Source organism: Leptonychotes weddellii, chromosome 8, assembly GCF_054177405.1.
Source record: "Leptonychotes weddellii isolate Sample4059 chromosome 8, ASM5417740v2, whole genome shotgun sequence".
Taxonomy (NCBI): Eukaryota; Metazoa; Chordata; class Mammalia; order Carnivora; family Phocidae; genus Leptonychotes; species Leptonychotes weddellii.
This window is the reverse complement of record NC_138376.1, coordinates 94879520-94903692: the sequence shown is the minus strand read 5'-3', so window position 1 is coordinate 94903692 and position 24173 is coordinate 94879520. Positions and strand designations below refer to the sequence as shown.

Below are 24173 nucleotides of genomic sequence, written 5' to 3'. Positions count from 1 at the left end.
ACACCTGCACACATGCTGTTAGCAACATTATGTCAAATATTCACATATACCTTCTTCACAGATACAAGACTGTCTATATGATTTAAATTTAGGGGTAGAATTGTTAGGCACTAGGAAATATAAACCTTCAATATTTTGTAGGTAATGCCAAACATTTTCCCAAAAGGTTCCATCAGTTTGACTCCCACCAGAGGAGGCTGAAGGGTCCCTCTGCTCCGCATCCGAACCAGCACTCATACACCAATAGTACACACCAACACCAACAGTATTGACTGATTCTTTTAAAGCTCGTCAATCTGGTAGTTTTACAATGCGTTCCCAATGTAGATTTCTTTATCATTTTCCTTATTTCTAAAGTGCTTTAATATCCATGCAGGTGATTTTTAATAATTTTAATTTCCTCTCACAAAATGCTTGTTCATTTGTTAGCTCATTTTTCTACTGTTGGTATTTTCATAAAAGTTGGTTACATATTTGGGAAACTGTATTGTTTCGGTGATTATTTTGTTGAAATAACTTCTAGATTTGACATGCCTTTTCTTCTCTGCGTAAGTCTTCTGACTAATAAAACTATTTTTTTCTACTAAGAGTACAGGTATGTCACTGTTCTTTGAATACAATTTGTATGGTATATATTTTTCTGTCCTATCAATCTGTCTCCTTATATTTGACGTTAAGAAAGAATAAGACTGAATTTCTAAAAATCCAATCCAACAATCCTTTTCTATTAACTAGAGGGTATAGTCAATGTACTATTATTTTTAAAACTTGCTATTATTACTTCCACAAACTTCTTTTATGTTCTCTATTTCTCTCATTTAAAAAAAAATATATTGCCCTACTTGAAAACCATGGAATTTCCCCCATTCTGTTTTTTTTATTCTATTTGTTCAGAAAATGTATCCCTGTGCTTATTCTTTTAGTAATTACCTTAGCTATTTTAGAATACATACTTTATTTACCATGATTTAAATTTAATAAATATCTTTACTCTCTCAGATGATACCAAGTCCCTAGATCCTAAGACCTACTATCACTTCTAACATATGTGCCATTTTTGTCCATTATTCTACTCCTCTTCCCCTTCATGAATTAGGATTATTAGTTTTTATTCATTCAATATTTGCTTAGATTTCAAATATTTAGCCTTTACTCACACTCCCTTCTTAAATCTCAGATCATCCAACTGTGATTGTATTCCTTTTATCTGAATTATTTTCTTCAGACTTTCCTTTAGTAAGTATAATTTATTGATAAACTGTCTCACTTTTTGGTTGTTTTAAAGATTTTCATTTTGACCTAATATCAGCAAGACCATTTTCCTGGATATGGAATTGTAGGTTCATAATGATTATCTCTTGGTAGATTGAAGCTACCCATTCACGGTCTTCTTGTTTTCACTGTTGCTATTGAAAAGTCTGATATAAATTACTGATACTTTTACATGCTATATTGTTTTTTCTGCATGTTTTTAGCTCTTCCTTTTGTATCTAGATTCTACAGTTTGCTATGATATGTCTAGTTGTAAGGTATCTTTTTACTTATTCTCCTTGGAATTCTTTGGGGCTAGTGGGGTTTAGGATTGGGGTCTTTCAAGAATTCTGTTAAATGTTTGCCCATCATTATCCTTCCTATTCATGCCTCTAAAACTCTGAATCATCATAAATGGAAACCTTTCACTTGGATCTTCATATCTTTTAATCTTTCTTTCCTATTTTTCATCTTTTTGTGTCTCTAGACCTCATTTTGCATTATGACTTTGATTCAGTTTTCCTGCATACCATTTAATATTCTTTGTCTAACCTATAATTCATTCTTGTGTTTTTAACTTCAATTATTTTTGAACTGTATTCTATTTGACTTTCTTTCAGTCTGCTTGGCTGTTCTTCGTAGTCACCTGTCCCTTGTTAAATAAACTAAATGCATTTCATATTTTGTTATTTCCAATTATCTTAAGTCTCTATAGGTCTTCTCTTATGTGTCATTTCTGCACATTCTGACTTACGTTGTCTTATTTACTTGGTATTTTCTGTAAATTGCTTTATTCCTTTAACTGGATCTATGAAAATTCTTTGAAACCAGGGTAAAGCTGAATCCTTACAAAAGGAATTGTATATTTTATTCTTGTTGTCTGGGAGAATAACAAAACAAGGAAACTTTACACTAAATTCTCTCCTAAGAGTAGCTTTCTCCCTTCAAACACATCATTTTATTTGGATTAAAAAATTGACTGAATTCTCAGCCACACAAAGTTAATGGTTATAATCTCCAAGGGCATCTGTTCCTCCTATTTCACACCGAGGCCAAGAAGAGGAAAGTTTCTTTTCTATTTCCTTTGTGACAGGGCTTTGTCTTCACTCACTCTATATGAAGAGGTAGTCTTTTGGGCTTCCACCTTCTTGTTGAGATCTCATATTAGATCCCCTACATTTGGTTTTAACGCCTACCCTCTGCACCTCAGGCAGGCAGCTTTTAAAGTAGAAACTCCAGGTCATGAGATTTCAGCATAAACCTTCACAATGAAAGCAATCTTGGTGCTCACTCAACTCCCATGGTTCTAAGTTCCATTTTATTTCAGTACTCTTTCATGTGTGAGTGTGTGTGTGGGTGGGTATGGTCCCAGCAGGGCATTTGAACAGATTTCTATAACTATTTTTATCCAGTATTTTATTGTTTCAACAAGAAGAGTTGTTCAGGATATCTAATCCATCATGCTAGTGCCAAATGGAAGCCTCATCCTATCTTTATAGAGAACCTGGGACATGAATAGACATGCCTAAAAACATTTGCTTTAATGATCCAATGAGATAGGATTCATATGACCAAATCCCCACACCTCTCCCTAAAAAAGAGTCTTTTGCCACCAGCAGTCTCTTCTATCCTGAGTATCAAGAACATCCTTTGATTGTTTGTAATGACCTCTGTGTTGCACAACCCATTTACTTCGAAAGAGGAGAGAGATACTTTGATGTCAGGCAAACCTTACACCCTCATACTATCATTCAGAGCCCGAAACATACTTTTCTCAGATTAGACTAATCTGTTTGTAGAGGTTGCAGCCACATAGTAGATGCTCAGAAACTATAGTTAATTGGGCCTTTCTCTTACATACTTCACAACACCTTGTCTTAAGAATTAGATTACCTCTTCACTATTTACTGAAATTTAGAACCTGAGTTTTTACCTCATCTTGTGTTCTCTCTGTAGGGATAGTTATACTCTGAAGTTACCTTATGTCTAGCACAAGAGGAAGTTTCCTATGATTTTTCCCTTTTCTTGTCCAGTGTTAGCAGATAGATGTCTGTAAATAGGCTCAGTTCTTGATTTATCTCTAGAATTTAGATCACAAGAAACATGGCTTATACAGTCAAACAATACACTGTTAATCAGGATTTTGGATGTGCTTATTAGATACTCAGTGGCACTGCACTAAGATGTCTAAAATATAGTATTACTCCTGGGGCGCCTGGGTGGCTCAGTCATTAAGCGTCTGCCTTCGGCTCAGGTCATGATCTCAGGGTCCTGGGATCGAGCCCCACATCGAGCCCCGCATTGAGCCCCGCATCAGGCTCCCTGCTCGGCAGGAAGCCTGCTTCTCCCTCTCCCACTCCCCCTGCTTGTGTTCCCTCTCTTGCTGTGTCTCTCTCTGTCAAATAAATAAATAACATCTTTTAAAAATAAAATAAAATAAAATATAGTATTACTCCTCAATCTACTATGCAAAAAATGCATTTACATGTATAAAATTATAGCTAGACATAAAGTAGTTTATATTTGGTTAATGATAAATGTAAAACATAGCTAAAGAATTTGTGGTGGTATTTGGAGAATAAAGACATACCTTAAAAGAAGCTTTAAAAAGATCCTCGGGGTTTAATAAGTAATAAGCATAATTACTTAACTCACTTTTGAACTGTAACTATATGAGCAAAGTACTTATGAGATGAAAGGGGAAAAAGTAAGACTCATTTTTTAAAAACCCCACAGCTGTACTAATTAACCACTAAACAGTAGAAGACTTTCTTATATGCAAACTGCTCTAAGTGAGCTCTGCTCAAGTACCAGGATAGCACAACTAAGTGAAAGGCAATTCAAAAACCATTTTTCTGATCATTCCATTTTAAAGATGAAGAAACTGAGGCCAAAACAAGACTAATGATAAAATGGTACCTGAACCCTAATGTATAATTTGAGCATGGAAATTGTAAGGGGAAAAAAGATCATATTAGGATGTTTTGTTAACATAACGGTGAATGAACTAAAATGTATTCTGGAGCGCATTTCTTCTTTTTTTCTCTCTCTCTTACATATGTTCACAGGAAGTTCTGCATCATTCTAATGAAGCAAAGACTACAATTTTAGAAAGAATGGTATCATAAAGGGTGTATATTTTTATTAAAAGTACTGTACATTGATTATTTCAATTATAACACCTTACACTTCTTTAATTTACTATAGTCGAGTCTCCCTACTTAATTCAATAAAATTAATGGCATATTTAATCCTTAATTAAGGATTCTTGCATTATACCAAAGGAACAGTGATGTCATGAAGTCCACACTATTGAATGCATACAAAGCCTTATTTATGTTAGTTTCCCTTAATATATAATTTAATCCACAAATGGAAGGGGAATATAGCAGGTGCTTCACACCAGGGTACATTATAGATTCCACCCCGAGGCAATCTCGTTAAACATAGGAGAACCAGACCACTCGTGCTGCTTCCAGACAAAGAGTAGCCATCCTCCACTTGCTCCTGCATGTTTTCAAGAAAATCCTTCTTCTACATGAGTACAACCCCAAATGTTTTCACATAATCTATCAATACCATATGATCTGAACACTGGCTCAAATTATTTTACATTAATGGAACTAAAAAGTCTCTAGTTTAGAAGGTTGTCTAGAAATTGTAGAAAAGAAAGTAGTTTAAAAAAACAAACTAAATAAATAAACAAAATAAATACTGAGAACAACTGGTGGTTGCCAGAGGGGAGGTAGGTAGGGGGATGGGCAAAATGGGTGAGAGGGAGTAGGAGGTACAGGTTCCCAGTTATGGAATGAATAGGTCATAAGAATGAAAGGTGCAGCATAGGGACTCTGGTCAATGGTATTATGATAGCATCATAGGGTGACATTAGCTACACTTGTGGTGAGCACAGTGTAATGTATAGAGTTGCCCAGTCACTATGCTGTACACCTGAAGCTGATGTAATATTGTGTGTCAACTATAATTCAATAAAAAAAATTTTTCATGAAACTCCAAAAAGTAAAATAGTCTTTCAGCTTATTATTTCTTGTTATTAATATCTTTTGGTTTCTTTTCAAAGAAAAAAGCATTGTTTCTTAAATGGCTAAACACAAACATACAAACACAACCCAAATTCTAAACTTCCATATTCCTCAAAAGAAAAGAAAAAGAAAGTAATGGAGATGGCAAGATACAACAAACATTTTGGGAGATAAACAATTGTTATCCTTGGGCACATTTTGGTCCTTCACTATGTCATTAATAATTGCTCATTTGATCCATCATTTTGCACCTATGATAGTTAAAATGATGACTCCCAAAGATATCCATGTCCCAATCCTTGGAACCTGTGACGATACTGCCTTACACTGGAAAAGGACCTCTGCAGATATAATTAATATTAAGGACCTCAAGGTGGGGAGATTATCCTGGATCCTGGGTGGGCTCTATCTAATAACATGAGCCCTTAAAAGTGGGAAATCTTTTCCAGCTGTGGTCAGGGAAATATGGAAGCATGAGAAGGACACAGTGACCCATTGCAACTCGTTCTGAAATGTAGGGGCTACTATTTGAGGTCCTCAGAGAGGTCTTTAGAAGCTGAAAAAGGCAAAGAAATGGATTGTTCCCTTAATCCTCCAGAAAGGAATGCAGCCCTGCCAACACCTTAACTTTGGCTCAGTGAGACGCCTGTTGATTTTTTTTTTTTTTAAGAGAAAGAGCATGAGCCAGGGGGAGGGCGGTAGAGGGAGAGAGAGAATCTTAAGCAGGCTTCACCCCCAGGGCAGAGCCCAATGCTGGGCTCTAAGCCCATGCTGGGCATGACCCTAAGATCATGACCTGAGCTGAAATCAAGAGTCAGATGCTTAACCGACTGAACGAACCACCCAGCTGCCCCCCACTATTAAATTTTTGACCTACAGAACTGTAAGATAACGAATGTGTGTTGTCTAAGTCATTAAGTTTGCAGTAATTGCTAAGCAGCCATCGAAAAATAATTCAGCACCTGATATTCAGAACAACTTTGTGAAATGAGAGAAAATAGTTGGAGTCTCTCTAACAATTGAGAGAACTGGTACTCAAATTGTTGTGAATATTTCCCAAAGATGTATTGGCTTAGGGATAGTGGTGTCAGGATGCAAGGTCCTATCTCCTAAATCCAGATCCATGGCACTTGCCCTCATATTCATCCCTTAATGGAAGAAGAGCTAAGGCCATACTGCCTTGTTTAGACTACTCCCAAAACACCCGGTCACAAAGCTACTAAGACAATGAGGTTGTAAGACATAAGTATGGGAATGAGTGAAATAGATTGTGGAAGTGGGCTGCGCATAGTTTTTGAAGTGTGAAAAATCATCCTGTTTTGGAGGAATGCTTAGAAATCCAGTGTCACTGGCCCTTGAGAAAAGGGGGATAGGTAGGTGATGCTGATATAAGTCAGGCTGAGTGATATTGAATGCCACAGTAAACATATCTGCTATATTCAACAGACAATGGTGAGGCATCAATGGCTTTTGAACAAGAATGTTGTTTATCCACCATGTGCATGGAAACAATCAACCTGGTGGCACTGTGAAGAAAGGATTGCAGTAAAAACAGACTATAAATAAGAAACCCAAAACTATTGGAACACTATTTTATTAGCTCCAGTGAACTGCAATAAAAACTAAAACTACGGCTAAATAGAGGAAATGATAGTTTTGAGATACCAAAAAAAAAAAAAAAAAAGGTTTGAGGAGGAGTGCTAAAGGCAGGGTACAGGGGGGGAATGACATTTCATAATCTGAGATTTCTACCAATTTTCATTTTGTAAGACTACCAGGTACTTTTTAAAGCAGCTTATATAAATCCTATCAGAAGTTAACATTCATTAAATGCTATATTCTAGGCTCCACTTAATGTATTACCTACTATATGCCTCACAAAACATTGATGAGATAACTACTTTTTTTTTTTTTAAAGATTTATTTATTTGAGACAGAGAGTGACCGAGAAAGAGAGAGAGAACACAAGCCAGGGGAGAGGCAGAGGGAGAGAGAGAAGCAGGCTGCCCGTGGAGCAGGGAGCCCAATGTGGGTCTCCATCCCCGGACCCTGAGATCATGAACTAAGCTAAAGGCAGATGCTCAACGGAGCCACCCAGGTGCCCCTGAGATATCTTCTCTTAATATGCCCCTTTCACAGATCTTCATACTGAGGTGCAGAAAGGATACAAGCATGCCAATGATCACAAAACTAGTAAATCACAGCCTGAATTCAAACTCAGAGCTTTATGAGTTCAAAGTATCAACCACTGAACTGTAGATATGGTCTCCCAATTCCTAACCCAAATGTATTATGCTTTGATAAATCTTCAAATCTCAGAGGAAGTTAATTCTATTTCTCTGTATATTAGTTACTAAAGCATTGAGGATTATTATTATTTTTTTTTTTACTCTGGTTAATCTGCCAACTGGGGGCAAACACAAGTTCAAGCTGGAGAATAATAAGAATTTCTTTATTCTTAGCAAATGAAAATAGCCTCGTATCTTGTAGTAGCTAAATTGCAAGATCTGAAGCTAATGAAAGCATAAATACATATATACCACTCCTGTGGATTTTAAATTCTGTGCTAAATTAAGTCAAAATGCTAAAATTATGTAATTGCCATAAATTACCAAATTTTATTTCTCCCAGTGTAAGATTCTCTAAATATTCACTAAGCTGCTTAGTATCTTTTGAATCAAAGAACCTTTACAATACACTGACGTGATAAAAATAGGATGTGTAAGAGCTAAAGCAATAAACCACATGGATTAAATGTCTCTCAAAATACTATGAGGTTTAAAAGCTAAGAGGAACACACTTAAATGGAAAAAAGAATATAAGAAAATGTCACCAGGATTGACCAAGACCAAACATTTGAGAAATAATCTGAGACATGTTTCTGAACTAAAAATGTGCTATAGCTTATCTCCAACCAATTAATGCACCAAAGAATTTTAGAACTTTAATTAAAATACACTTAGAGCACAAACAATGAATCATGGAACACTTCATCTAAAACTAATGATGTAATGTATGGGGATTAACATAAGAATAAAAAAAATAAAATAAAATACACTTAGAGGATGGAGCTAACATGCAGCAGGAATGGATATAGTGTGGTTGAGATATGGATTAAAAAATACTGAGCAGTTTTATTTTAAATTTTTTGAGGAATCTCCATACTGTTTTCCATAGTGGCTGTACTAATTTACAATCCCACCAATAGTACACAAGGGTTCCCTTTTTGCCACATCTTTGCCAAAGCTTATCTTTTTTTTTTTAATAATAGCCATTCTAACAGGTATGAAGTGATATCCCATTGTTGTTCTGATTTGCATTTCCCTGATAATTAGTGATAATTAGTGATGTGGAGCACCTCTTCATATACCTGTCTGTCATTTGTATATCTTCTTTGAAGAAAAGTCTATTCAGTTCTTTTCCCCATATTTAAATCAGGTTGGTTTGTTATGCTTTCCAGTTTTAGGAATTCTATTTTGGATATTTTGGATATTATATATATTTTGGATATTAACCTTGTATCAAATATATGGCTTCCAATTACCTTCTCTCATTCTGTAGGTTGTCTTTTCATTTTGTTGGTGGTTTTTTTTGCTGTGCACAAGCTTTGTTGTTTCAATCTCACTTGTCTATCTTTGCTTTTGTTGCCTGTGCTGTTGTTGTATGCAAGAAATCATTTCTAAAGACTCTTGTCAAGGAACTTGTTCCCCTAAGCTTTCTTCTAAGAGTTTTATGGTTTTAGATCTTACATTTAAGTCTTCAATCCATTTTGAGTTGATGTTGCTGTGTGGTATGGGATAAAGACCCAATTTCATTCTTTTGTATGTGCATATCCAGTTTTCCTAGTACCATTTATTGAAAAGACTATCTTTTCTCCATTGTGTGTTCTTGGCACTCTTGTAGAAGATTAGTTGACCATTAATATATGGGTTTATTTCTAAGATCTGTATTCTGTTCCATTAATCAATATGCAATACTTCTGGGTATATATCCAGAGAAAGTGAAATCAGGATCTTGAAGAGATATCTGCACTCCTATGTTCATTGCAGCATTACTCATAACAGTCAAGATATGGAAGCAACCTAATTGTCTATTGATAGGTGATAGATAAAGAGAATGTGGTATATGCATACAATGGAACATTATTCAGCCTTAAAGAAAGAAGGAAATCTCACCATCTGCAACAACATGAGCCTGAAGGACATTATGCTAAGTAGAATACACCAGACACAGAAGGATAAATACTACATAATGCCATTTATATGAGGAATCTAGGATAATCAAACACATAGAAGCAGGGAGTAGAATGGTGGCTGCTTGGGGTTGAGAGGGAAACAGGGAGGTATTAGTCAAAGTGTACAAAGTTTCAGTAATACAAAATGAGTAAGTCCTGGAGATCTACTGTACTGCATAAAGCTTATGGTTAACAAAACTGTATTAATTACTTAGAAATTTGTTAAGAGGATAGATATTATGTTAAGTGATCTTACCATACACACATAACAAATAATAAAGAAGATAGGAGGAAACTTTTGGAAGTGATGGATATATTTAGGTATACTAAAACTATGTTCATATTATCACCATTATAAATAACAAGATATGCTGATTCTTACAAAAGATTCATAATAATATTTTAAGAAATGAATAATACTTTGGGACCAAAATCTAGCATGTGATGGTAAAGTTCCCTCTACATAACTTAGTTACTCTGTGCACAAAGTCTACAGTAGATAAGAAAAGCAATACCACTCAAACTAGAATGGCTAAAATATTCACCTTATCCAAATCTAGGATTCTTGTTCTTCTGTAGAAGAGTAGTTGTAGGAAAAGGCAAATCAATAAATGCTGAGAGTTTGAGAGTTCATGTAGTTCTTCACACAAATGATTATTATAAAATAATAGCAACATTTGTGGAGGATCATGGTGCCAATAATCTTGGTGAGTTCAAGATCCATGTGGATGACATTCTCAATATTCTGGCAGCCAAAGCCCTCATATCTGTCAATTCCAACATCTTCCTCTCCATATTCTTCACTTTACTTCCTTGTTCAGAACATGTCACAACTGTTAGCAAGCCTAGTTCTCCCACTTCTGTCCTTGAACCATTCTCATCAATCTCTTCTGATAACTTTGTCCCCTTCCTCACTTTTATTCTCTTTCTACCTCCCAGTTTCTCATTTCATGATTCTGATAATTGAGAGTAGCCTTCCATGGGAGAAATTACCGTAAATTCTTCATTGTTAGATACTTTCCTTTGTGAAATCTACTTAATGCCATCTTCTAAAAACCACTATCATAATTAAAAGTAAAAGTACACGACACATACAAGGAAATATGGCATTTAATAGTGATGGAAGATGTCATCGTAGTAGAATTATTGAATATTTTCTCTATATTCTAAATTTTATTTTAACTTATATATTTTTTGTATCTTAAAACTTTCCTTTTTTTGTTACCCTCCATTTTTCCACAATCAAAATTCAAAAAAATAATTTATATTCTTTGGCTTCCACCTTCACTATCTGCCTGACATTCATGCTTTAACCTATTTTAGTAGTGTTTCCTTTTCTTCAACTTAATTAAAATAGTTTCCATGAAGACATCCAATGACTTTAAAATCTATGATTACAGATCTTAAATTTTATTCTTAATATCCTGGTTATGTTTCTTATAACTATAAACTGTTGTCTCCTGGAGATCTCTCTTCTCTCAGTTGTCCTGTATACCTCAAGGATGTCTTCTTTTTATTATTCCTCCTCCTTCTATTTCTTCTCTCCTTACCCTTCATCCATTTACCTTTCATATGTCTAAAAATGATGAGGTGCTTCTGAACTTCTTTCCTGTCTTTTTTTTTTTCTACTCTGTCATTTGTTTTATCTTATTCCACAGCTTCAACTCTCAGTTCTTTGCAAATGACTGTTAAATAAGTCTCTATGAGCATGTTGGTTCCCTTGAACTATACATTTAATGTCTGCTGGACATATCTTCTAGATGACCTTATGATACCTCAAAAAGCTCACTACCCAAGGCAATCACATCATCTTTCTCTCCAATACAATCCCTCTTCTATGCTCCTTACTCTTATAATAGCATCATCTTCCAGTTAGTCATCAAGCTCAAAATAGCAGGGATATTTAAGAATCCTCCTCTTGCCCCATATCTTCAAGACACTAGTATATTGTCAGTCAAGCTCCATAAGGTTTAATGCATTTTAGCCATACCTTCCTAGTTTTTTTTTTTTCCCTTTCTTTACTCACTGCTGTTTCTGCACAAGTATCCATCCCACCTTGCCAATGGTGTACTCCTATGGAAAGATGTCCTTAAGATACACACACACAATCACACACATATAGCCTACTTGGGTATAGTTCACTCACTAACATTTTATTAATTTCTTGTCCTATTTTTCCTTTCTACAACAAAATAAAACAAAAATGCTTTCTACACCTATGCCACAGCTTTCTAACTAGTCATTCATTCCTTAATAATTTCCTATTGCAAAATAAACTGCAATTTATTTTGTTTCAGGCCCTCAAATAAAAAAAAAAGTCCTTCCTCTAGTTATTACTGACTTACGGCATAGCAAGTCTGAACTTTTCTATGTCTCAGCTTCCTCATTGTTCTATAGTGTTTCACACTGCCAATTATACCAAATTTCCTAAATTCCATGATTTACCCTCCGCCACATGCATTTCCCTAGCTGGTTCTAAGTAGGTTAATATTTCTTTCTTCACAGATTACTCTCTCCTGCTTCATAATGTCGATATTGGCAAAGTTCTAAATTTGTATTTTTCCTATTTCTGTAGTCTCTCTTAGAGATCATCTGTGCTTATGTTTTAAACTAGACTACTTTTGTGATCATCCAAAATCTTTCTCACTTTTGAGTATCAGAGCTGTAATCATAAGTACCTAATAAACACCTCTGTCCAGGTGACCTTTAAGAACCTTAAATTCAACACATGCAAAACCAATTTTATATTCTAGGTCAAACTCAATATCCAATTAACTACTTATGTCTGTTTTTCCATTGTGCATTCCAACACATCTATTTTTCCAATAGAAACTGCTGTCAACAATACCACAAGTTTCCTTGATTTCACACACTCAACTTCTTGCCAAGCCCTAAGAGTATTTACTTCATTTCCATTGCATTTTCAGAGCCACAGCCTATTTTTCCTCATACCAGAGGAACCTTCTAAAAGCACTTTTCTGTTAATACATCATTTATCTTTTCAAAAGTCTGTAGTGTCTTCCCATTGCTTATCAAATCAAGGATGAGTTTTCACTTCCCACCATAACCATTCAGGATTTCTTCAAACCTTTTGTATGGACCTTTATTCAGCATCATTTGGGTCACCTTTTAAATGAACCCTTTTGAACCCTGACTTTTAGAATCAGAGTTGCCTAAGGCAACACCATGATATGTTTAATAAGTTTCCCAGATATCATTCTGGGCATCCAGGTTTGGGAACCACTGGGTCCTAATTTAATTCCAATTTATCTTCTCTACCTTAATTGCATTATTTCCTTATTCATTCTTCCATTCTAGATACTCTGCAAACTCCTAAAAGAGTGACATGTTTCACTTTGCACATTATGTGGCACATAGTGTCTTATGTGTATTAAGTATTTAATAATTGTTGAAGAACAATGGAATCAGTAGATTTAACCTATTCACTCAGATAAAGTCGCTTATAATTAAACATATTAAAATACAGTCTTTATTAGTTGCCGTACCAGGAATACCTTCCAAATTCTCAATGACAGAGAAAGGAGGGCAATTTCCCTAGAAAAATTTTATAACTACATATTTTCTTCCTCTTTTATGGTTCTTAAACTTTACTGCATTATAATGGCATGGAACAGGCCATATAAAAATGACTCATGGAAAATTAAATAGAAAAAAATCTAAAATTTTAATTCAAAATCTCACCATTTCCATCCAAAATATACAATATTTTCCCTTGCAAGCAAACTTTAAAGCTGGCAGCCCTGCATCTATCATAAGCTATATTCTTTATTAGTATTATAATATTGCTTCCATAATGAGTATCATCAAAATCTAAACCTTACAAAACTATCAATAAAAACAAAGTGAGGCTGTCTTTAATGTATTTAACAATTCAATGAGTATGAAGTATACTGATTTTCCTCATATGTATTACTCTTTATGAATACATACATTCTGCTTTTTTGTAAAGCTGTTAGGAGGTGAAATATTTTCCAGAAATAAAATGTAAAAGCCCAAGCCAGAATTCAGCAGTTCGTAAGGAATAAACCAGTGTGCCTTCTCAAAAAAGGTGAGGAAAGATGAGCATGTGGTTTTGACCTTCAAGATCTGTAAGCCCACTGTAAGCTAGAGTATGTATCTCTATCTGTATCTATATCTATCTATATCTATACCTCTCTCTATATTTTTTAATGGCATTTGGATGGAGAAAAGTGTTTGAAGAGTATGTAACAAAATACACTCTGCCCTTTAAGCTTTGGATAGAAAGTAGAGAACAGATGGAAAATTCCATTGTGTGCTTTCTCTGCCACCTGTCACCATCTAAATGGAGGCCAGCATTACAACTCTACCTTATTAAGTTGCATGATGGAAAGACTGGCACTACTGGGGAACTACTCTTCTTGAAATTAATGATACTTAAAGCTTATGATAAGTATAAAAATACAGATTGCCTTTCTAATGAAAACCTTGCAATCTAACATTCTTCATTTAATCAATAAAATATAATAAAATATAAAATTTTGTAAATTTTTGTTATAAAATTTGACCTAGAATTTGTGGAAGGCACTGAGCTAAATGTACAGTTAGTAAAGCTCACATGGCCAGACCCCATATAAGCTTATTACCTCAGACAGACACTGATGGAAGATGAAGAAAAACATTTAACAAAATGGAACAAAAAGTATGTGAATGGTTAGCATTTTATCAGTACATACAGAAACATGAATTATATCCATATTTTGTGGTGAATTCAAGGCTAGGGTCATGATAGGCAATTTGTTAAAAAGGAAGAGATGAAGGAATATAAAGTATTTACCTTTCTAAGGAATATATGTTATGCATAGTAGAATTTAGCACTTGAGAATGTAACTCTAATTAAGCTCTCCAGTGGTTTCATTTGGAATATTCTTTTTTTCCCTACTGGACATCATGGTTATTAAGGGCTTATCAATGACTTTAAGGGAATGACTACTATTGTGTTGAATCCAAAAAGATGATTATTAAAGTTTGTGTTAAATTATTATTTGCCTAAAAAAGGACTGTGAAAGAAATGGCATTTTTGGAAAGACTGGCACAAAAGAAGGAAGAAATATTTGGGGAAACTACAGCATCGGGATGTCACATTCAGATCCAATGATGCTTTAAGACAGAGATACTTAGACAAAGCTGATGCTGAAAAGTAAGTGTGCAAATGCTCCTAAGAGGAAAGAACCAGAGAGGAGAAAAAGCTAGAGAAAGTGGGAGAATTAGGTTGGCCTGATGAAATTCTGGAGTGTATACAGCTATGATCTTCATTCCAGGATAACTGTAAGGAAGGATATGATCAATAAAGTTTAAGGCATAGAAAAAAAGGTAAATGATGTTAAGAACTAACCACTCAAGGGGTGTGCCTGGGTGGCTCAGTCTGTTGAGCTTCCAACTCTTGATTTCAGCACAGGTCATGATCTCAGGGTTGTGAGATAGAGCCCCGCCATCAGGCTCTATGCTCAGCTGGGAGTCTACTTGAGATTTTCTCTCTCCCTCTGCCCCTTCCTTCTACCCCCCCTTCACACACTCACACACATAATAATAAATAAATAAATCTTAAAAAAAAAAAAAAAAGGAACTGACCACTCAAAAGCAAAGCTTGTGTAAGATTAATAATTGAGGAAAATAAAAACAAACAGTGATGCTATCTGAAAGATTTGGGGGTGTTCATATAGATAGCAAGCATGGTAAACTTTAGAAAATCTCATTTATGTTATTCTAGAATTTTTGAAGATGCCTATACATTTCCTGGCCATTTAGAGTAGACATTATATAAAAAATAACATAGTCATAAATTACAAAGATCTTGGGAGCATGAGATTAAAATTTATAGACTCAAAATATATCCTATTTTAAAATTTGAAGAGAGTCAAGATAGCTTGTTTATACCCATTTTCAACATTTTCTTATATATAAGTGTGAATTCTGAGGGCATGGAGATAAAGAAAAGAAAACAAACATATTCTTAGCTCCTTTTCAAAGCCATGGGATGGTAGAATGGGTCTCAAGCAGAATTTCCCTCATTTTGCCTTGGCAGCATCAGTGACCATCAGGGCTCCCTGTAGGAAGCAGAACTGCAAAGCTGGGACACCTGGATACACAGGTGGGAGAGAGCAAAATCCATCATCTTGTCAAGGAAGCAATGGATCTGGCCAATTGTATTTCCAACCTAGTGCAGAAAATTTTATGATGGGACATAATGATGGTTTGTGTAGAATTCCAAAATTAAAATTTAAATAGGGAACATCTTCTGTTTTCTCTTAAGAAGACAACTTTGCCCTCTAAAATTAGCTCAAGAAGGATCACTTGGAAGAACAACTTTCCAGCCTAATAAGCAATGTAGAACACAAAGATTTTGCTATGTGAATACATGTGCTAATACAATGGGAGTTGATAAGTCTTCCAACTGTTAAGACCAAATAGTTCTTTCTGAGGCCCTGACTGGCTCCCAAAGCACCGCTGCCCCTCAAAGTTCTTCCCTTCCCTACTTACAGCTACCACCCAGTCCAGAGATTTTCCTTCTCTAAAGAACTTGTATGGAAGGACTGTAATTTCCCCAATTCTACCAAATAACATAAGCTGTCATAATTTAGTTACAAAGTTGGGGCGTCTACATGGCTTCTTGATTTGTACAATAAGGAGCTTGAGAGAAATATTGCAAAAAACAGAACTTTACTGAAAGATAGTATTTCCAGTCTCCTCAAATCAAGATTATTTTTCCTTAAAAATCATGCCATTCATGCAATTACAGTCACTATTATTGGAGAATATTTTAGGTAGGCAAATTTCAGAGAAAAACACATAGATTTAATCAGAAAAAAAGATAAAATATTATAAGGATAAACATAAACTTTGATTAAGGATCAGGGTCTCTTAAGCATCAATAATCTCTTTTGCATTGTGCCTCAGCTTCTCTCCAAGGTCTGCTCATTTTTCTCCTTTGCAATTGATTTATTCTTTCCATTGAATTTATAAATGAATTTATAAATATATAAATATAAATACTTATGTATATATAGAGGTGTGTGTGTGTGTATATATATATATATACACATGTATATATATTCTCCTTTACCCAAAGATTCTGCTTATGTGTGGTTCTTTCTTCCTTGGAACCTAGGCTTGCCATGATTTTCATGGCTTATGCTCTATTATGGCTCTTCTCTATGTATTTCCTTCCAACCTCCATTCCCACTAATAACCATTTCATTCACTTCACATTTTCTAGTTCATTCAATAAATATTTTCAGACCTTTTTATAAGTCACTGAGCAACCCATGGATGAAATACCCTTAGGCTATATGTCCACTGAAGCCTAGTCAGTCATACCAAGAAGAGCTGAGTCACAAGACTGCTTAGAAGAGGCTGGGACACTGGAAGTCTCTATGCTTGGTGTATCTAATACTAAGCTGAGAAAATAGGCAGTGGAAGGGTAAAAAATATTTGATTGTTGACAGATTTAAAGAAGTTTGGGAGTTCTTGTCTAAATCACATATGCCTACAAAAATGGAGCTGGTAAGTTCTGATATCTAAAATGTCATGTTGTTTGGGTGCCTGGGTGGCTCGGTCAGTTAAGTGTCCAACTCTTGATTTCAACTCAGGTCATGATCTCAGGGCTGTGAGATCGAGACCTGCATCGGGCTCACACTGGGTGTGAAGCCTGCTTAAGATTCTCTCTCTCCCTCTCCTACTCCCTTTGCCCCTCCCCCTGCCTCTCTCTCTCTCCCCCTCTCCAAATAAATAAATAAATAAATAAATAATAAAATAAAATAAAATAAAAAATAAAAAACAATGTCATGCTGTTGTATGTACTTATGGAGGTTAAAAGGCAGGGCCTAATTAAGAAATGAATAATGTGTTTTTGAGTATTCTTTCCATATATATGCTTATTTATATGTATATCTTTGAAAATATTTGGAAATGATGTGAACATAATATACTATTCTTTTTTTTTTTTAAGATTTTATTTATTTATTTATTTGACAGAGAGAGACACAGTGAGAGAGGGAACACAAGCAAGGGGGAGTGGGAGAGAGAGAAGCAGGCCTCCCGCGGAGCAGAGAGCCCGATATGGGACTCGATCCCAGGACCCTGGGACCATGACCTGAGCTGAAGGCAGTTGCTCAACAACTGAGCCACCCAGGCGCCCCATAATATACTATTCTTAAACAAACTGTACGATCTTATGCATCATGAGATAACTTCTTCACGACACATTTAGAATTAAGGTCACAGACTATAGGTTGTTCTGCAGGTATGAAGACTAGGTAAAGTGAATCTTCAATTTGTTTGAACTTATTGGTACTGAATAGCTGCCTGCTACAGTCATATAAGTTCACCTTTATTCATGAGTAAGTTAATCTTTATTAACTTATGCCATGCTTGCATTCCTCCATTTCTTTCACCTTTTGTTATTTATCTTCCATCCTCTCTGCCAGTCAGAGGATTCTTATCTTTAAAAACTCTCATCTGAGCTAGACTAATGTAGAAAATACTTTGAAGTTATCTGGATACCTCACTATCACTACAAATCTTTCCTAACTTTGTGCCTACTGTGACTTAAGAAATACATCTTTGCGCTCTGTGTATTACTTGACTAACAATGTTACGTGATCTCTCAACTTATAATATAAGGGTTTGCTTATTAGAATGCCTCTCCCTATATTTTTGTGATAAAATGCTGCCCATGGTAGAATGCATGATGTTAGACACAATGGACACGTATTTTTTTGTTTTATATTACTTTGCATTGGTGAATAGTTTTAAAATACAACTTAATGTTATGATTATTTTGTTGCATATCAGTGTAATAGTGTAAGAACTGGCAAAAGACCTATAGTAAATGGGTAGGAGACTTGCTTTCTGGAATGTAGAAGCTCACACTCAGTAGTACTATTGAGTAAATAAGAGATTTATAAAGAACTACTATACAGATCACAGCAGGCGGGAGCCAGGTAATTGGCAACTACCATGGTTAGTCTCATATCTATATGGATTATTTGGGTATTCCATGTTGGCTCCATAGGCCCATGTTTTATCCACTATGAGACATTGCCTTTCATGAAATAAGAAATCATACCTAAGCTTGGGTTAGTCACTACAGAGCTGGAGTGGAGAAGGTGCCTGGGAAACTGAGTCAGACTAAAACATCAAGTCATTAATGAAAAAGATACAAATGAAATATGTGGCATCTTTGCAAAATTGGATGGTTTATGACTATTTATTAGAGGTAAGAATACACTCACTCTAAACCTAAAATTGTAACATTAATATTAATACTACTCCTTTAATTTAAGGGTGTTTGGATCTGCAAATATTCTAAATGCTCTACAATAAAAAACAGATTAAAAGATAAAACAGTCACAAAGCTTACAGAAACACACCGGGCACTGAAATCCTTGGAGAAATGTGTGCAAGTGTAAATGCCAACTTCAATATTAGCACGGTTTTGCAGAACAGCACAGTTATAGCTCTACTTTCTTTTAAATCAAACCCATGAACCATTTCATAGAAAAAGCCTCAGCTACATGAAATCGAAAATTCATGGGAGATCATTCCACAATCAACATGAAAAGGATCCGAAGAGAAATGTGTCATTAAATTCCTGTAAGTGGCATCAATACCCTCAGTAAGGAAGTCTGACTTCAGGCCACCAGTTTCAGAATATTACTAGCCTTTCCTTTTTGGCCTTCAGAAAAGCAGCAATTGTGAATCTTCCAAACTTGAAGGGACATTCCTCTCAAAGAGCTAAACACACAAGAATAAAAATGTGTGGTTTCAGCAGCTTCACCTGTGAAATGGAGGTTATAAATACTCTATTTCTATTTCTTACAGGGTCACTGGGAGAGCTCAAAGATATTTGTAAAGTGCATCTCACAAAAGGACTGTTGTGTAGAAGTGCTAAATTCATCATAAGTAATAACACAATAAATAAAATTAAAACGCCTCTCCAAAAACCTCTTAAAACTTTACCTGGCAGATTTATCAGCATTACTGAAAACCATTCTGATCTGTTAAGACACCACACATTCTCATGGTCAATGAAGGAAGGAGACTGGCCCTTTGCCTTACTGAAGTCCAGAATCTAATGCAACTATGTGTTAAATAAGGAGATGCAGAAACTCTTCAAGTAAAAAAAAAAAAAAAAAAAAAAAAATATATATATATATATATATATATAAACCAGAATATGAAGAAGAAGAGGAGAAAGAGGAAGAAGACAAAACAGAGCCTCACACAATGTGGCAAGGAATTAGGTTTAATCACTGGGGGGGAAACTGCCTTTCACAACAGTAGTGGCAAATTATCTGCTGTCAATAATTCAACAGTAGAACTCTTACAAGGGGAACACAGGTCTTGAAAATCTGAGAGAAGAAACGTTCAACAGTGTAAAATTGGATCACTTCTGCAGGGGAAAAACTTGTTTTAAAGAAATGGTACTTCTTGTAAATCTGTATCATATAAACTATTGGGAACAACAACTTAAAAAGATTCTTATCATAAAAGGTATCAAATTCTACTGACTAACTTACTACTCAAAGACATCTTAGTTTGGGGGTTCTTTTACAACCTATCAATGTATTGAACAAATAAATAGTCGGCTCCTGAAAGACTGTCAACTATCAGGCTCATATAAAATTAATTTTTAAAAACCCACAAAATATCTACTGACCCAATAGCTTAAATAGGAAAAAATACAAATTAAAGATTATTTCAAAGCTTTTGGTAATAAAAAATACTGCCTATACTGGAATTGAGAATGGCCACTCTCTCCTATCATACCTGACTTATTCTTTGATGCCTTCAGTCACTTTAGTTCTGCTTTCCAAGGCTCCCAACATTTTATAGTATAACAGAAGGCACAAAATATAACTGATGTTTCCCCATCTGTTTCCTTAATAAATGGCCTCTGCTAGAATGACCACTGTACAAACAGCAAAATAGAACCACTCATCATACATTACACCTCACGCCACCAGAGAAAGAGCTTTGTTTTGATAAGGATTTTCTGGATAGGTATGACATAATTCTTCCTGTCTCAGAGGTATTTGAGCATCTGGACAAGAAATTCTCCAGTGTAAATGGAAAAAAAAAATCTCTACAAACTAGTAGATGCTTATATTTTTATAGGGAAATTATACACCCTTGAAAATAACCAGTAAAATAAGTTTATCTTAAATTTTTACATATTTATATGCATATTTTCCATGTTCAAAATTGTTATTTCAAAAACATTATTTTGACTCTTGACAATAGCACATGCTTTGTAGTGTCATAAAGCCTCCAAATTACAAGTTATAAAAAGAAGTAATTTACTTTCTGATCATTAAGTTGAAATTAAGAATTCTGAAAGACCTTCTTCGAATGGCAGGGATAGCTTAGATAAAAATGAAGTTTAATATGGATTATTTTAGAAAATGGGAGCAGACAGTAATAATTAAGTAGGACAGAAAGTGTTCCATGATTTCAGATAATTAAGAAGAATTGCTTAAAATGAAACTTTTATAAAGACATGGTATCATAAATGATTAAGGGAAAAAAAACCAGTAAATATAGATGTGCAGTTATAATTTTGCTATCATTTTATACTATCCTTAAAAAAATATAAAGTACCATTAAGGTACATTCATCAATTCTTTCTTGTAGAAGTCTGGCCCTCTATGAATAAATGAAAAGTTTTCAAAGTTATAAGTATTAATTAAGAGAAAATTTATCACAACAAAGATTTAGAAACATTTTAATTGAATATCCTATGATTTCATCTCTATTTTTTATGAGTAGACAGCTCTTAACACAAAGCAATCCATAATGAATGCCCAATAAACATGTATAGAATGAAAAAATGAAAAAATGATTAGACAATTATAGCTACAGGATATGCATATTAGCCGAGAGGGTAAGTTTTATGTTCTTAGTTACCTCAGGGACCAATGCAATACTTGACTGCAGTATTTGACTGAGTATAATGGGAAAAAAAATTAGCTTATATTTCCAAGTCAGTCTTTATTCCTATTCAAGGAACGGCCACATCCTAAAATACTATACCTAATAGTCACAAACACTAAAAAAATAAAAATAAAAAATAAAAATAAATAATTTAAAAAATAAAACAAAGCAAACAAACAAAAATCAAAACCTGTTCAAAACTAAATATCCAGAAAGGTTTCAAGGCTTACAAACATTTCAGAAAAGTGGGGAAGATGCCACTTCCATCAATACCAGTGATCCTTGTCTTAGGGAAACAATTTTCATATAATGTGAAATGACCAGGATTCCTTAAAACCTTGGGACAGAAAAGGAATTTAAAAAACCCATTCTCTAGGTACGTTTATTCTGGGCTGAAGTGAGAGGCAAGCTGAAAGACTGCTTGCTATGGGGCTCATCAATTAGAATTGCAGTGTTTTTTGTTTTTGTTTTTTTCTAGAACAATCCCAGGTAGATATAGTTAGGTTCTTTCTGGGAAGTTACAGATTGCTTACTTGTACCTAAAAACAATACAAAAATAAGAAAACATGTAATTATCAGAGGATTTTTATTGTCTTAGGCTAGTTAAATAATATTTCAAAAAGACATAAAAGCAGCCCTCATCAATTAATACATGTTTAAATGACTCAACTCTCATATATGTTGGTAGAACCATTTTCATAGGTACTTTGGATCAAATAATTCATTTGAGATAGGACTGTGCTTCAGCACAACTGTGAGGTTTGGTATATTACCAGCTTCATTCATGAAACTGAGAGTTATGGGAGGACCACAGTTAATTAGCTCAATTAGAAGAAATAATCAGAAGTCCACCATTCAAAAAAGAAATATGTGCACATGAATGTATACACATACGTATATGCATATATGTTTTACACCTATATGTGTACACACACAAAAAAGTGCTAGTCCTCCAACCGTCTCCTATTCTTTTTTTTTTTTCTTAAGATTTTATTTATTTATTTGACAGAGAGAGACAGTGAGAGAGGGAACACAAGCAGGGGGAGTGGGAGAGGGAGAAGCAGGCTTCCCGCTGAGCAGGGAGCCTGATGCGGGGCTCGATCCCAGGACCCTGGGATCATGACCTGAGCCGAAGGCATACACTTAACAACTAAGCCGCCCAGGCGCCCCCATCTCCTATTCTTGACTATGACAGATTAGAGTATCAGTTAAAAACAAACTCCAAAATCCCATACTCCTAAAATTGTAGTTTATACTCAAATTAAACTAACAAAACTATATCCTCCCCATGGACAATCTGATTTTAAGCATTTTCCCTCTGCATTCTCTTCTGGACATGAATATACACAGGCAGTAAACACTCTTGTTCTTGATTACTCTACAGATCTCAATATTTTCATTGTCTCTGTCATCTAGCAATAGGTGGTAACTATCCCAAGTCAGCAGATGATTCACTGGAAGCAAATGCTCTAACTAAATCTCAGTAGGGAAGAATGTCTAAATGGGACATGCAAAAATAAAACAATATTGACTTCAATTCTCCCATGCAAGTTGCCAAAAGAACAAACCAAGAAACTGAAGTAACTTTATATTTTGTATAGAACCCTCAAACTGGTCCAAATAGAAGACTGCTTTAAGTCTCTCTATTAAGTTCAAGGCCTAAGTAGAATTAAGGCACAGAAAAACAATGAAATTCTTGCACATGCCTTTACAATAATAATGTCTTGTGCAAATAGTAGGGCAAGAGTAAAGCGTGCAGGAAGGGCAGGGACAGGATATCCACCTGGTAGGGAGATCTGCATGCTAGACTCTTCCTTTTCACTTAATCCAGGACTTTGCTTGAGCAATTCTTCTCCACTTCCCTGCATCAGCAATCATTTCCCTTTTTACCTGATCTTTCCCATTAGTAGATAACCATGCCCTTATTTCTCTCTTTTTCTTCTTCATTTGTGTTGTTTCTTAAATTTCACATATGAATGAAATCATACGGTATTTGTCTTTCTCTGACTTATTTCCCTTAGCATTATGCCCTCTTGATCCATCCATGTTGTTGCAAATGCCAAGATTTCATTCTTTTTTTTTTTTTGGCTCAGTAATATTCCATTATATCTATCTATAGCTATATCTATATCTCACTAATATCTTCTTTATCCATTTATCTACCTGCCTACTTAATTTGAATTTGCATCCATATACAACAATACTTTTTCTGTTTTACTTTTCTCTACAGCACTAATTACCACCTGACATTTTCTCTTATTACATATGTATATGTAATATACATGTATATGTATATGTGTATGTTATGTGTGCATGTATGTACATAATTTAATGATTTAGTTTTTAGTTGGTTAGTTTATTGCCCATTTCCCCCAAGCTAGAGTATAATCTTCATGAGGGCAATAATTTATATTTCTTTCTGTTGACTGATGCAACTAATATTGAATGAAAATGAGACATTGACATAGGTAAGTCACAATTGCAAACCCACCCCATCCTGGGCACTATAGAAGATTTGTCCTTGTTCCTTTTCAACATGGAACAGTATTGAGTTTAACAAAAGATGAAAATAAAACAAAAAATCAGTAATTTACACCATGAGATTATATTTGTATTTTCCTTATCAGAAAAGGACCACCCTGACAGTCAATGAGAACTATTCCTACATATTTAGA

The 24173-nt window shown here is 34.8% G+C and overlaps 1 protein-coding gene across 4 annotated transcripts in view; it reads right to left on the bottom strand.

Annotated features, from left to right (window-relative positions):
- The window catches only part of NKAIN2 (sodium/potassium transporting ATPase interacting 2), a 950339-nt gene that overhangs the window by 527626 nt on the left and 398540 nt on the right, over window positions 1–24173 (bottom strand). The window lies entirely within an intron of this gene.